At 40.0% G+C, this 14,292-nt stretch overlaps 1 protein-coding gene across 8 annotated transcripts in view; it reads left to right on the top strand.

The window, feature by feature from the left end:
• The window catches only part of LOC136254412 (N-alpha-acetyltransferase 50-like), an 854,489-nt gene that overhangs the window by 605,494 nt on the left and 234,703 nt on the right, over positions 1-14,292 (top strand). The window lies entirely within an intron of this gene.

Genomic DNA, 14,292 nt, shown 5'->3' on the forward strand with positions numbered 1-14,292 from the left:
TTGGGTTGATTGTAAATTGTTTTACGGATTGCTTTTATTACCATTATATTCCAGGCATTAAAAAGCATTTACAAGACTAAGGCCTTCAAGTCAAAGCATTACTGTTGCTTGGTAATGCTTCAGCTCATCATTAAGCTGGAAGTCTGACGAGTGATGATTGCTGTATAAAAGCTATGTTTCTGCCACCCAGTACAAAAGCACTGACTCAGCCAATGGACCAAGGTGTACTTGAGGCTCTGAAGAACAGGGACAAAAGATGTTTTGCTACACAACTTACTGTTAGAAGATAAAGATGGGCAGTCAATGGTTGAGTATGCCAAATCCATAAACCTGAAAGGTGTAGTTGATATGGTGGCTAGTGCATGGGATGATATCCCTGCGTCAACTTCAAAAAAGATATGGAATAAACTGTTGAAGTTTGGAGAACCAGAGAAAAATCAAAGAGCCACTGATACAGCAGCTACTTTACACACTGAGTCTGAGGAAATAGACACCACTGCTGAGAATGATCATGCTGCATGCCTTGAGATGTTGCATTCTCTAGTCAATGATATATCAGATCAGGAGTTTTCTGAATGGTAGGGTTAAGATTCTGATGATTCAGGATATCAGTATAATGTAGAAATAATCAATCAAGTCACCACCACTCCAGATGAAATGGTGGAAGGTAACAATGGGGATGATGCTTCTTATTCTCACCAAGTGGCCACATGTGAAGAAGTGACTAGACTTGACAAGTATTTAACTAGGTATAAATGTCAAGATGGGTGCACTGCTCCATCACTAATGGTGTTAAAGAATGTTAGAGACCTAGCTGCACAAAAGCATTTTAGTAATAAAAACTAAGCAACTTACTCTTGGCACTTACTTTCATTCAACCCCAAAAACTTACCTATATGTATACACTGTACTGTAAAACTTGATGTTTGTGAAGACCACTTATATACTTATTATTTAGTCAATAAAAATAAAACACAGTGTTAATTGATGATTTACAAATCTGAACATTTTAGTAATTTGAACAGCCTTTGATCCCGGGGGAGTTTGGATTTGTGAGGATCCACTGTAATTGTATTATCATCACTGTTGAATTCTCTGCTAGTGATCACTGCCCCTTGAACCTCTTTGGCACAGTCATCTTCCATGGGTGGAGATAGCACTGGTTGTCTAGACAGTGCATCTGCATGACAGCCATTCTGCTTTGCCTTACAGATGATATCCACCAGTTCACGACTAGCAGTCCAGTTGAAGGGTGTTCCTTGTTTTGTTAGATGGTACAAAGGTTGAGTGATACTGGCATAATTGAGGACGAACTGCTGACAATGAAAGGTAAGCCTTAGTTGTTTCACGGTGTTAAGGATGGGAAATTCTCTGACAGCATCTAAATTTGTCGTGTTCAGTTTCAGTCCCTTAGGTGTCACAATGTGGCCAAGGTACTCTATCTCCTCACTCATGAATCTGCACTTTTTGTGGTTTAACTTTAAATTCACAACCTTCAAACAATTGAAAACTTTCACCAAATGTTCCAGATGAGCCTGCAGGGATTGAGAAAGTACACTTACGTACATCATCTAAATACACTGCTACAAACTCTTCTGCTTCAGCCATCAGTCCAGACTAAGCCTTCTGCATGAGCCTTGAAATACTGTGGGAACATACATTATTCTGAAAGGCATCACCTTGAATTCATATAAAAGCCTTGATGCATGACAAAGGCGGTCTGCTCTCAGCTTCCTTCCTACACTCTGATTTGCCAATATCCTACTGCTAGGTCTAGAGTAGTGAAAAACTTAGCCTTAGCCTTTCCCAAATTATCAAAGAGATCATCTATTTTTGGGAGAGTAGCCTTTGTTACAGAATTCAAAGCATGGTAATCTACACAAAAATGTAAGCTACTATCTCTCTTCCTGACCAATACTACAGGGCTAGCCCATGGACTCTCTGAACACTGTATGACTCCCTTCATTTTGCATCCTACTAAACAGATTAGCAATCTCTTGTCTGGCTGTATAGGGAATTCTGCATGCTGCATGCTTCTTTGTAGCTGAATTTCTAGTGTTGATGGTGTACTCAACTAAACTAATTTTTCCTTGCTCCTCCTCTTCTAAAGAGAACACTTCATGGTGAACAGTCAATCTCTCCAATAGTCATTCCCTCTCCTCCTGTGATCGATTTGGATTAGCATCACACAATGACTTCAGTTGCCTTCTCCTCCACTCTAGGTTCTCTTGGAATAGTGCTTCTTTATAGCACTGCTTCCTTCATCAATGCCAGGTAAGTCTTTATCCACCTCATCACTGGAAGATACAGTCTGAACATGCGAGTCTGTACTCATATCGGGAGAATTAACTGTACTCACCTCATAGGCAATTCCTAACTTTTCTCCCTTCCTTAGCACTTGGTTAGTCTTGCCAGTGTTTAATACCACAACCATTGTTGTTCCATCCTTGCTTGCATCTATCAGGGAATCTTCAATACATAATTATACCAACTAGCCTAGAGACAGGTTCTAAAAGTAACGTACCTTCCTTACCATCGGTCTCTACTGGCATAGCAGCCAAATTTCTGGCTGGCAATCTAACAGTTTGTGTCAGCCTAATACTACATTTAGGGGTTTTACTGGAGGATGACTGCTCCTTTGCTTCTGGTTTGTCAAGTGGCTTAACATCGGGATGATAATGAATAATCCCCAGCTGCTGGTAAACTGACTCAGACAATAGTAGTTGATCAGGTGCTCAGTCTTCACATACACAGTGGTGTGTACCTCCTTGTCTTTGAAGCTGATCGTGTAATATTGATCTGTCCATCTAAAACAGTGAGCAGTCTATTGTAGGAATAGACTTGTTTATCAGCAGTATTAAAATCTTCCTTCATGAATCCAGCATCTGCAGCTATTTTCTTAAACAAATCCACACTGATAATGGTGATGTCTGAGCCTGTGTCTATTATTCCAGTTACAGGTATTCCCTTGATCTTAATGATAGTACTCTGAAGACCACCATCATCCATCTTAGATGTAGTTTGGGCTGTGATTGTAACTGGAGTCATAAACAACTTACCTACAACTTTTTCAAAATGACTTTCTATTGGTAAGCTACATCTCAAGTGACTACTTCCACAAAAAAACTCTTGTCTTCTTTGGATGACTTGTCTTTCCTTCACTTTCAGACTTCTGAGCTTTACACTCTTTTGCCAGATGACCAGGGCTGTCACAGATGTAACACCTGAGCTGTTGTTTATTGGATAGTCTGTAATTAACTCTCTTGGTATCAACATTGTATACAGATTTCCTACTAGGGTTTTCCCTCGGTATCTTTTGTGTACTTTTGTTGACCCTTACCATATTGCTGTCTATTTTTCAATTCTGCTAGCTTCTTTTCTTCATTCCTAGCAGTTAAGGGTACCAGACACAGCAGCTACTTTACTCTGTTCAAAGTTGAGACCACTTTACAGCTGATCATAGAGCAAAACATTTCATGTCTCTGAGGGCATCCTGTCTCTACCTGAAAAGTACACTCAATGTGTCTTATATAGTCAGTTACAAATTCTGAGTCTTTCTGAACAGCATGGCAGAAATCAAATGCAGCCAATGTCTAATTACCTGGGTCCAGATGTGCTCAGGGAGCTTGGACAGCTATCTGGTAAGTGTTGCAATCCTCTTGACTCAGCAGGTCCCACTCCTTAAGTGCTCTGTTTCTGAAATACCCAGCCAATTGCATCAGAGTTTCCCCCCTCTTTCCACCTGTTCCACTTGGCGGCTCTGCCCAAAGTTGGCAGCCAATCATCAAATTATATCTCTGAATCTTCTGCTGTGAAGGAATCAATTGGTGGAACCTTTCCTTGTGGAGGCACTGTAGGCATACGTAAAACTGATGTAGTGGGTATTAAGGTAGGATGCAAACTTGCTAACGATGTACTACTGGTCTGAGTGATTGAACCATGTACAGGTAAGTGTGAAGGTCTCCTGCTGTCTCTAATAATGTCTAGCAGCTCCCCAATCCTTGATTACTTGGTAGCTGAGGCCTGAAGGTGTCCCCAAAACTGAACAATGTGGGTAATGCATGGCTTGAAGCTAAACCACCATAAGACAGGCTTGACACAGTCTGTGACACAGGTAAGTTTGACAAAGAATCACTCACTCTTGGTAAGACTTCACTCACACTAGAGATACTGGAATGGGGGTTGGATTGTATTCATCTCACTGGCCAATGACACTGCACAAGGATCACCTCTTGTCTCATCTGAGCTCACAAATGCTAGTTGACAGGGATTGGTGAAATTCCTTTACCTTCTCACAGTTTGTCTACTAGAGTTGTCCTTCTCAGCTTGAAGTTCTTCAGTCAACCTCACATTCTCTGCAGTCATGAGCTGTTGCTGTTGCTGTTGCTGTAAGGACTTATTCTCTGACTCAACAACTCCTCTGATACAGTCTTCTCTTTAACCAAAGCACACTTAACAGCATTTAACTAACTTGATTTTTCTTCTAAACACAGTTTTAGGTACTGGATCTCTTTTGCAAAGCTTCCCAACTGCTGTTGCAACTTTACCTCTAGTTCTGACAACTCTGTCATAGCCTTCATCTAAATTCTATAACTTGTGTTTTTGTAAACTGCTCCACTTTGACCTCTACTAAATGTTTCATGAAGCTGATGCTATGTGAAGGAGATATTTGAGGAGTAGGCCTATAGCTACTTGCTAAAGAAGGGACTGTGGAGTTAGTCAAAATACTTAACAACAAACCTTGTAAGGAGAGTTTCTCTGTCCCATCTTCTTGCTCATCCAGTACAACTTGGATGCTAGAAGGATTCTTGGCCATTGCTTTTAGTTTTTCTTATAACATGACCCTCAAGTCATCACCAGTAGCTCTGGGAAGGAGTTCTAAGGCAGTTTCCAACTGTTGCAGTGGCATAGCATAAGTCTGTTGGAGTTCAAGGGGAAAAAAACTGCCTTCTTAAGTCTTCTTGGGTTGCTCATCCAAACATCTTCTTGACCTTCTCTAAAACAAGCTATCTCAATGTGATCACCAAATGTAGGACCACTAGTTTGCAGCACTTCAACTCAGCCTCAATAATCATTAAACTCCCCTAAAAACAGTTTACAGCTTTTTATAGCAATACATGACCTTACAAAATCTTGTTAAAATTGTTTACTGATTCCATTGTTTGTTGTTTTGTAAGTACAGGCTACTTGTCAGTTCTGGAAATTTCAGTGATGCCAGGTTACCTCATTATGTTATCAGGGATACCCTTACGTTTATGCTTCATTAAATCGTCCATGCTACAATAGATTGATTACAATTGTGACCAAATTTTGGAAAACCGTCGATATACGCACAATAGTATTTTTGTAATAAAACGCATTTAAAAACTAAGGGTAAAAAACGCAAGCTCCAGAAAAAATTATGCAATTTTTTATTGCCTCATTATTGGGCGAATTAAACCTCCAATGCATATATCCTCGGCATCATCGTGTTCGCCTTTTCATAGGGAGTACAAAAATCTTTGTTTCATCTCCATACACGAAAGGATTTCAAAGTTACAGATGTTTGTTTATGTTACGGTGATGAAATAATTTACCAACAATTTTTTTTCAGGGTATTTGCCTTCCTTCTTGAACACAGAAGTATGCTTGGGGCAAACATGCACTATACCTTGGTGGATGCACAAATTCATGGCGAACACAATGAGCAAAGATTCGATTCTGTATGCCGTTGTATCAGTGAGTAATGATGGTATATGTAAGTGCCTGCAGATTCTTTTCTCGATAGCTTCTGTACATATTAATTAATTTACTCGCCCGGCTGTCTAGTGGTGTATTTCCAACGCTGCTTAACTTACGAAGCTGAAACTTAGCTAGTCCATTCCTCTGTCCCTGTAGAAAACAAAGAACAAATAAAATGCATTTTGAAATTGGGCGGATATCGACAGTTTTCTAAAATTATGTCACAATTAATGATTTATGTAATAGTCCATGCAACATCATGATTTATGCCATGTTAACTCAAAGTAGATCACAGCACATAGCAAATTTTCAATGAAATAATAATTTTGAATAATTTTGTTAATAATAATCATTAGATGCATATGTGATAACTGCAAATGATTAATCTAATAATACTAAATAATTACAACTCAGTACATATAACATAATATGTGTCCTTGATACATACATAACTACACTATAAACTATTTTCATAGTGTTGATGTCATATTTAGGAATGGAGACCACTACATGTAGCAGTTATTGGGGGAAGTAGTCAATGTGTAGCATTACTGATTAATAAATACAAGGCTGATTTGTGTATCAAAGATGAAGTAAGTTGTTTTCACCATGTGACTCTCAAGATATTATAACATGGTTGGATAGTATCACATGAACAAGGCCATTACTCTATGGGTTTGGTCTATACAAGTTCACAGAAAAATTTGGAATTTTTAACTAGAGTAGGGACCATAGCACATCGATAAAAAGTACTGAAACAAGCTGGAGTAGTACACGATATTAAATCACAGTAAAACAATAAGAAGTGTTATATTCCTACTGTGCACAAGATACTATAATGGAAATGCACAGTAGGGATATAACACTTTTTATTGTTTTACCTTGATTTAATATCGTGTACTACTCCAGCTTGTTTCAGTACTTTTTATCAATGTGCCATGGTCCTTATTCTAGTTGAAAATTCCAGATTTTTCTGTGTACTTGTTTGTTAACTTTTTTTGTAAATAATTATTATAACTAGTGGGCCTACGCATACCACATCTGAAATGGCACCACGCACCCCAATTATCATCTGAAAAGTGAAGTATTCATTTTCAGCTATGTTCAATGTGTTATGCAGCATTTCAAATCAAGAACTGTTTGAAAAGCACCTCTGCAATCCACGCATTCTGAAAGAAAGAAGTGGTGCCACGCCCCAGTTACGGTACAAACCAGAGACAAGTTAAATGTGTTTTGCATGTGCATTTGACAAAAAAAAACACGTCTACACGTAACCTTGTCTGACAAAACGCGTCTACACGCATTTAATGCATGTAACAGCGACTAGTAGTACATTACACTGTAATGGTCTGTGGCTACTTATCAGAGTGCTAAACAAAGTATACAGCTCCTACAGCAGCTATGGAGGGGTATGGCACTGCTGCACCGACTATATACGTACGTACGTATGGCTTGTCACCACCAAGTACGTAATTTGAATCACTTGTTTATTCTCCAGCCTTTTCCTCACTGGCTAACTACTACTATCTGGTATTCTCTGTGACACCATGCATACATAACCTAAGCGGTACATGGCGTAAAACTCGAAATGGGTAGATAGATTGTTAAATAATGTACTGTCACTACTTGTGTTAGTCTTCTACTGTTCATAATCAGTACTAAACTGAATAAAACGACGTGCAAAATCGAATCAGCACTGTCCTATTCATCAGATGCGTACGCATTGTTAGCGCATGGCGCTTTGTACACAACATGTTCTTGGAAAATACAGTACATGTCTGTACATCCCAGTATGTAATGTCAGCCAGTGTTTAGTTGCATCTCCAAAATGGCCATTGCCGTTCATTGTTTGGTGCTTGGGTTCATGATGTCAGTGTAGCTGCACTTCTCAGTTCGTGATAGAAGAAACTGCTTAGTGTGTAAGTTAATTCATGCATACATTATCTGTGGTACAAGAGCCCATGTGATATGTGTGGTTCTCACAGAAAAAAAAAGAAAAAAACACGTGTGCACGCAGTAGCCATAAAGGTTACGCGTTTAGACGCAAACACAACACGCACACGCAAACACATTTAACTTGTCTCCGGTTTGTACCATATATCAATTATTGTCTGAAAAGTGTAGTATCCATTATGCTTCTTTGCTGGCTATTTTCAACCTGTTACACAGCATTACGAATCAAGAACTGTTTGAAAAGCACCTCTGCTATCAAAATAGCCACTATGAAAAATACGGACATTTTCCATTACGAAGGGAAGCCATCATGTGATATCGCTTAATCGACACCTTTTACTGTCAGCAAAGATGAATGGAACACAAAGGAGGACACTGGTAAGTCCATGAAGAATGCATTGTATGTACTGTGGTATGCCAAAAAGCACCTGTCGGGCCGAAGCGACATCGAACAGTGAAAATATCAAGCCCATAGCCATAGCCGTTATTGATTTAAGCTTGTCTGAAGGCATCAGTCAGTTACTCAGTCAGTCAGTCAGTAGAAAATTCCACTAAATATATACAGTGGAGCCTGTCTATAATGGTCACCTTGTGACCAGATATATCTGGCCTTATATACAGGTGGCTGTTATAGAGAAAACCTGTATAAGGTGGTCAGCATCATTTTAGTGGCTATGACCATTGTAAATGAGTAATTATTATTAAGAGGCTCATGCCAACCACAATACAGTCTGAATAGTACAGAAAGGGTAAGGTGAGTCTATGAATGTTGGTTATAGCTATTGAATACACTTAAGCAATCAAGCCTGATAAATTATATAGTATTCCTTAAAAGGCAGGAAGTGTGATAACTGTGCATTAATTGAAACGGTGCTGTGGTACCAGGCAATTGGCTTAACAATCCACCATAAAAGATAGTGACTGCTATACGAAGGAGACAGTTGCGTATACAGTGATTCATAGATGAATTGTTCGTTATACGCGTTAGACAGGTGACCGCTTAATGCAGACCACAATGCATATATTTGCATGGGAAAATATTTGGGACCTCGTGACCATTATGCAGAGGTGACTGCTTAATCCAGGTGACCGTAACACAGGTTCCACTGTATATTTTTGTAAATTTCGTAGCAACTTGTTGAAAACATTTCAGGTCTGTTTGAAAACTTGGTTGGCCTTAGTTTTACCTAACCAATACTGCCTCATCATTGTCACAGAAAATTGAGGCTGGTTTTTGGGTGATGTTATCTCGTGGGCCACGCCTACTCCTATGTGGTCCCTACTATACAGTACTATTGTACTGTATGATATTAGGGTTGTGTAACAAAGCTGACCTCACTTTAGCAGCACCACCTGACTTTACTGAGTTTACTGTTATTGTACATGTAAAACATTAATTAATGTAGTCACCTGATGATGTAACATAGTCATCTTATGTTGTAGTATAGTCACCTGATGTTCTGGTATAAAAGGTGTATGCTGTTTTAAATCATTGGAGTCTTAAATCATTGAGTCTTAAAGTAGTTCTGTCGTGATAAGCTCTGCAGGCGAGTTTTGGGGCACACTGGGCAAGCAAAAACCCTTACATTTGGAGGTCCTACTGAGATAGGAGTGAATGGACAAGACTTAACTTACTTTATTGGAGGAGACTCCCTTACAGACAGTGAGCAATAAGGCTTTAGCTTAGTCCATAAATTGGCCATAGTGGACATTTGTCAATTAAGTTTAGGACAGAAATGGAGCTTTCAGGTCACAGAGAAGTTTATCCTCTGATTTATAGGCATATTGGCATTGAATAATGGCATTTATTGGCTCAATCTTTAGATTTACCTGTCACTGGAACCAGCCCTGACCTTCAAGTCATGGTGGAAGGGAAACTAAAGGAACTGGAGCAGGATCCTGCAAATGTGCAACTAGTAATGAAGGAAGTTTCAGACAGACTACAGAGGTTAGAGCTACATGATGAAGGTGGAGCATTCCTTGAAGTTTCAGTGCCAGATGAACGCCCAACTTTAGCTCCTATTAGTTCTTGTCCCTCATTGGCAAGCTCAAGGGAGAGTGTGTTGGATGAACTTACTGACACAGGATTACATGAAGCCTTGGAGAATGCCAATGCTGAAGTTTGCTCACTTAGACAGTTATCAGAGAAACAGAGGTTAGCTTTAATGGAGTGTAAGTGTTTGCTTTCAGACGCTGAGGAGAAAGCAACAGAGCTGGCCCTTAAGAATCAGCAGCTGACCAAGCTACTTGCCGAGACTGAGGCGAGAGAGACAGAGCTGGCTCTTGAGAACCAGCAGCTTACAGAATCACTTGCTGGAACTGAGGAAAAGTTGACTAAATTAGTTTTGGAATGTGAACAGTTAGGAAAACATTCTTCAGATTCCGAAGTGGAACATCTTAAACATGAACTCCTACAGGCTACGGTTAGAGTTAAGGAGTTGTGGAAACACATGTGTGATCAGATCTGTCAGTTTGATTATGCTTTGTGGGAGAAGGACAATGAACTAGAGTTTCTATAGAAACAGACAGGAACGAAGGGTGCTGTGACTGTGTCGCTTGTAACTGAGCAGACTGTGCTGTCTTGACACTCTAGCAGAGCCACTAATGTTAGCAGGCCCTTACCCTCCTCTACTATTGATCTCCACAGAGATACCTTGTTTCCCAATCAAACTGTTTGGTTTCTTCCTCAACATGTAACCACTGTTGTTGACAAGCCTGCCAGCAATGGAGTCACAATGTCATCGAAGCTACTTGGGCAGTCTCATATGCCGCCAACAATGGAGTCAGGTCCACCTTTACAGGTACCCCCAACCAGTTGTTTTACCTTCTGTGTCATTTCATACAGGGCTACCTAGTATTGTCTCTAGTAATCCTGCAAGGACTGTGTCTACAATGATGCCCTAAGTTTGGAATGTGCCATGCCCTGGGATGCACATGATTACTGCTATCTCTAGTAGCCCTTCAGTAACACAAGCAGCTCCCCCAGTCTCATTGAGTGACACTTCAATGCAGCATCAAGGTAAAGCCCCTCCAAATAGATACTTTCACTTGGGAAGATGCTGAAACCCGTTTTGATGATTGGTCACCAACATTGGAAAGAGCTGCATCCTGGAATAACTATACTGATAGTGAAGCACTTATGCAATTGGCTGGATATTTGTGTGGTAGAGCTTTACTTGAGTGGAATCTGATGAGTCAATCTGAACATAATACTTACAAGTTAGCTATTTCTGGATTGAGAGTATGATTAGATCCTAGCAGTAAAACATTGTGAGCTATAGATTTTAGACACATCACTCAAAAGGAATCTGAGAGTGTTTCTGACTTCATCAGAAGGTTGGAATGCACATTTCAGCTGACGTTTGGTCATGACCCTACTGTATGTCAGCAGAAACTAGAGATGTGTTACTGTATGGTAAACTACAGAATGGCCTGTGAATTGATCTCGTTAGTAAAGCTCCAGCTATCTCCGGAGCCCAAGCTATAAAGAGCTTTGCAAAGCTGCAAAAAATGAAGAGAGAATAGCTCGCAGAATTGAAGGGGAAAAAACAGTATACTAAAGAGTTTTCATACCCACAGACCAACATAAGTAGTCAACGGCAGGATGCAACAACAAAAAAGGGTTACAAGAAAACAATTTTCCATTTCAAAGGCAGGTCAGATGTTATGTATGTGATAGTCCTGATCACCTTGCTCATGATTGTAAAGCTAACAAGAGTGAGAGTCATGGAAGGAAAAACTGGGTAGTCAGAACTGAAGACAAACCCATAGAGATATCTACAAACAATTTTTCGAAGTTGGTTGATTCTTTTTTCCCACCGATTGAGGCCTCAGTGTCCACAGTCCAACAAAAGGAAGTTACGCAGACTAAGAGCATTGAGGTACAGATTGAGGTACTACCAATCAGAGGAATTATAGATACTGGCTCTGACATTACGATACTTAGTGGAACTGCATTCCAAGAAATTGTTACAGCTTGTGGAATTAAAAGGGAGCAGTTTAAACCACCTGATAGAACTGTTTGTACTTATGGGCACCAACCATTGTTGGATGGACAACTGGACTTACAGATCAAATTTGGTCAATGTGTGAAAAAGTGTATGTTAAGTTAGATGCACCTGTTGCATTACTACTTTCTGAGAATGTGTGTTGTAAGCTAAATATTGTTACTTACCATCCTGATGTCCAATCAGTTCTTCCAGCTACAGATCAGAGTAAGGTGAAGAAGAGAAAGAACAAGGAAGCCAGGATCAGTCTTATCCAGACTGTTCACTTATCTGCTGATAGTTCAGCTTTGGTTCAGGTAGAAGTTGAGGAGTCAACAAATACTACTTACCTTATGTTGGAACTTGGCCAGTCCTGGCATGACACACTTATGGTAAATGATTGTCTAATAAGGAATGATGGAAGTGGTAGTGCACCTATTATTGTGTTTAACACTAGCTTGTATACTCAGGTGCTTAAGGAAGGTATGTGTTTGGGGAAGGCCGCTAAACTTGATCTGATTCATTCCAAGGCAGATGAGATTGGTAGTCATCATTCTGAGGGGAAGGATGATTCGTGTGTGATGAATGTTCGAACTTTTTCAAATGAGCACATTCACTGGAGGAAGCAAGATTAAGGAAACAGGTGAAATGTTCTTCTAATTCTCAGGTGTTGTCTTTGGCAGAAACGGACAAGCTACTTACCACCCTAGAGGAGTATCATCACATGTTTTCAATTGCTGAAGAAGAAAGAGCAGAGACCAGTCTGGTAGAGTTCAACATAAACACTAATGGTGTGACTCCTATCAAGCAAGCAGCACAACGAGTTCCATTTGCAGCTTGAGAGGAGATTGTTGTACAGCTGAGCAAGATGCAAGAGGAAGGAGTTATATGGGTATCAAAGTGCCCATGGGCAAGCTCCATAGTGTTAGTAAGGAAGCATGATGGCTCATTAAGATTTTGTGTCATTTATAGAGCATTCAATGCAATTACCAAGCCTGAGGTGTTTCCGCTGCCACGGATAGATGATCTGCTAGACAAATTGGGTCAGTCCAAGTACTAGCTTCACAACGTTAGATTTGAAGTCTGGCTACTGGCAGATTAGAGTGGGTGCTTCTAGCTGGGAGAAGACAGCTTTTGTGACTCATAGAGGATTGTATGAATTTTGTGTTATGTCCTTTGGCATCAAGAATGTGCCTTCTGTTTTTCAAAGGTTAATGCAGAATTTGCTGTTGGTTTAAAGAAGGACACTGAACAGGGATTTGTGGATGTGTATTTGGAGGACATTATTGTGTTTTCCAGAACATTCAGTGATCATTTGATCAACCTGTAAAGAGTATTTGAGCGTTTGAAGGAGGCAGACTTGAAACTTATTCAAGAAGAAATGTAGGTTCTGCTGTTCAGAAGTGGAGTATTAGGACTTCTTGTCATTCCTAGTGGTTTTAAACCCAATATTAAGAACATAGAAGCAGTGAAAAACTTTCCAGTTCCTACAACATTGAAAGAGCTTAGGCAATTTTTAGGGTTAACATCACATTACAGGAGATTTGTCAAAGGCTACTCGTCCTTAGCACAGCTGTAGTATGCCCTAACAAGGAAGGATGCACTACACTACTGGAAAACAGAATGCGAGTCTGCCTTTAACCATCTCAAGTCTTGTTTAATAACTGCACCAGAACTTGGAAGTTGCATCCCCTAGCATATTCTAGTTGCTCTCTCTCAAAGTCTGAGAAGAATTGTCTAGTTACAGAATTGGAGACGTTGGCAGTAGTATGGGGAATCACCCACTTTCGGTATTACTTGTATGGACCCCTAGTCTCACTAGCAAGCATGCTCAATGGTGGAGCAAGATTCATGGTAGTGGTGTTGGAAGATTAGAGATTATACACAGAGCTGGGAAGGAAAATTGTCATGCTGATGCACTTTCCCAAATTACTTGCACCAGAGAAAGAGGATGGAGAACTAGAAGTACAAGTAACCAAGATTGCCTCAAGCAGGATACCAGAAAATATTGTTGATCTTCTAAATAAACAGCCCACTGATGACACAACTGATTCTAATAGTTTTAGTTCACAACAGTTAGCAGATCCTGAGCTGATGCTGTATTTAAGAGATGGTGTGTTACCTGAGAATGGGCAGCAGGCACAAGAAGTGATCACTTTAGCACAGAGGTTTACCATGTCAGACAATATACTATACTGTTTGAATTCTAAGCAAGGAAAATTACCTCAGATAGTGTTCCTACCTCACTGAAGCAACAGCTTATGGAAGAACATCATGCTGGAGTCCTAGCTGGTCATTTTTCTGGTCCACGACTTTTTAAGATGATTTCTAGAAGGTGGAGGTGGAACCAAATGTATAAGGACCTAATGGATTATGTTAGAAGCTGCCCTCAGTGTACTATTATGGTAAGATCAGAACAGAAATCAATTCCACCCCTAAAGCCAATTGCTGTTGATCATCCCTTCCAGATTGTTGGAGTTGATATTATGGAACTTCCTCTAACCACTAGGGGAAACAAGTATTTAATAGTTTTTCAAAACCTATTTACAAAATGGCCTATGGCGTTTCCTACACCGGATCAGAAGGCTGAAAGAATAGCTCGACTATTAGCAGAGGAGGTTGTACCACTATG

The sequence above is a fragment of the Dysidea avara genome, chromosome 1 (assembly GCF_963678975.1).
Source record: "Dysidea avara chromosome 1, odDysAvar1.4, whole genome shotgun sequence".
NCBI classification, from domain to species: Eukaryota; Metazoa; Porifera; class Demospongiae; order Dictyoceratida; family Dysideidae; genus Dysidea; species Dysidea avara.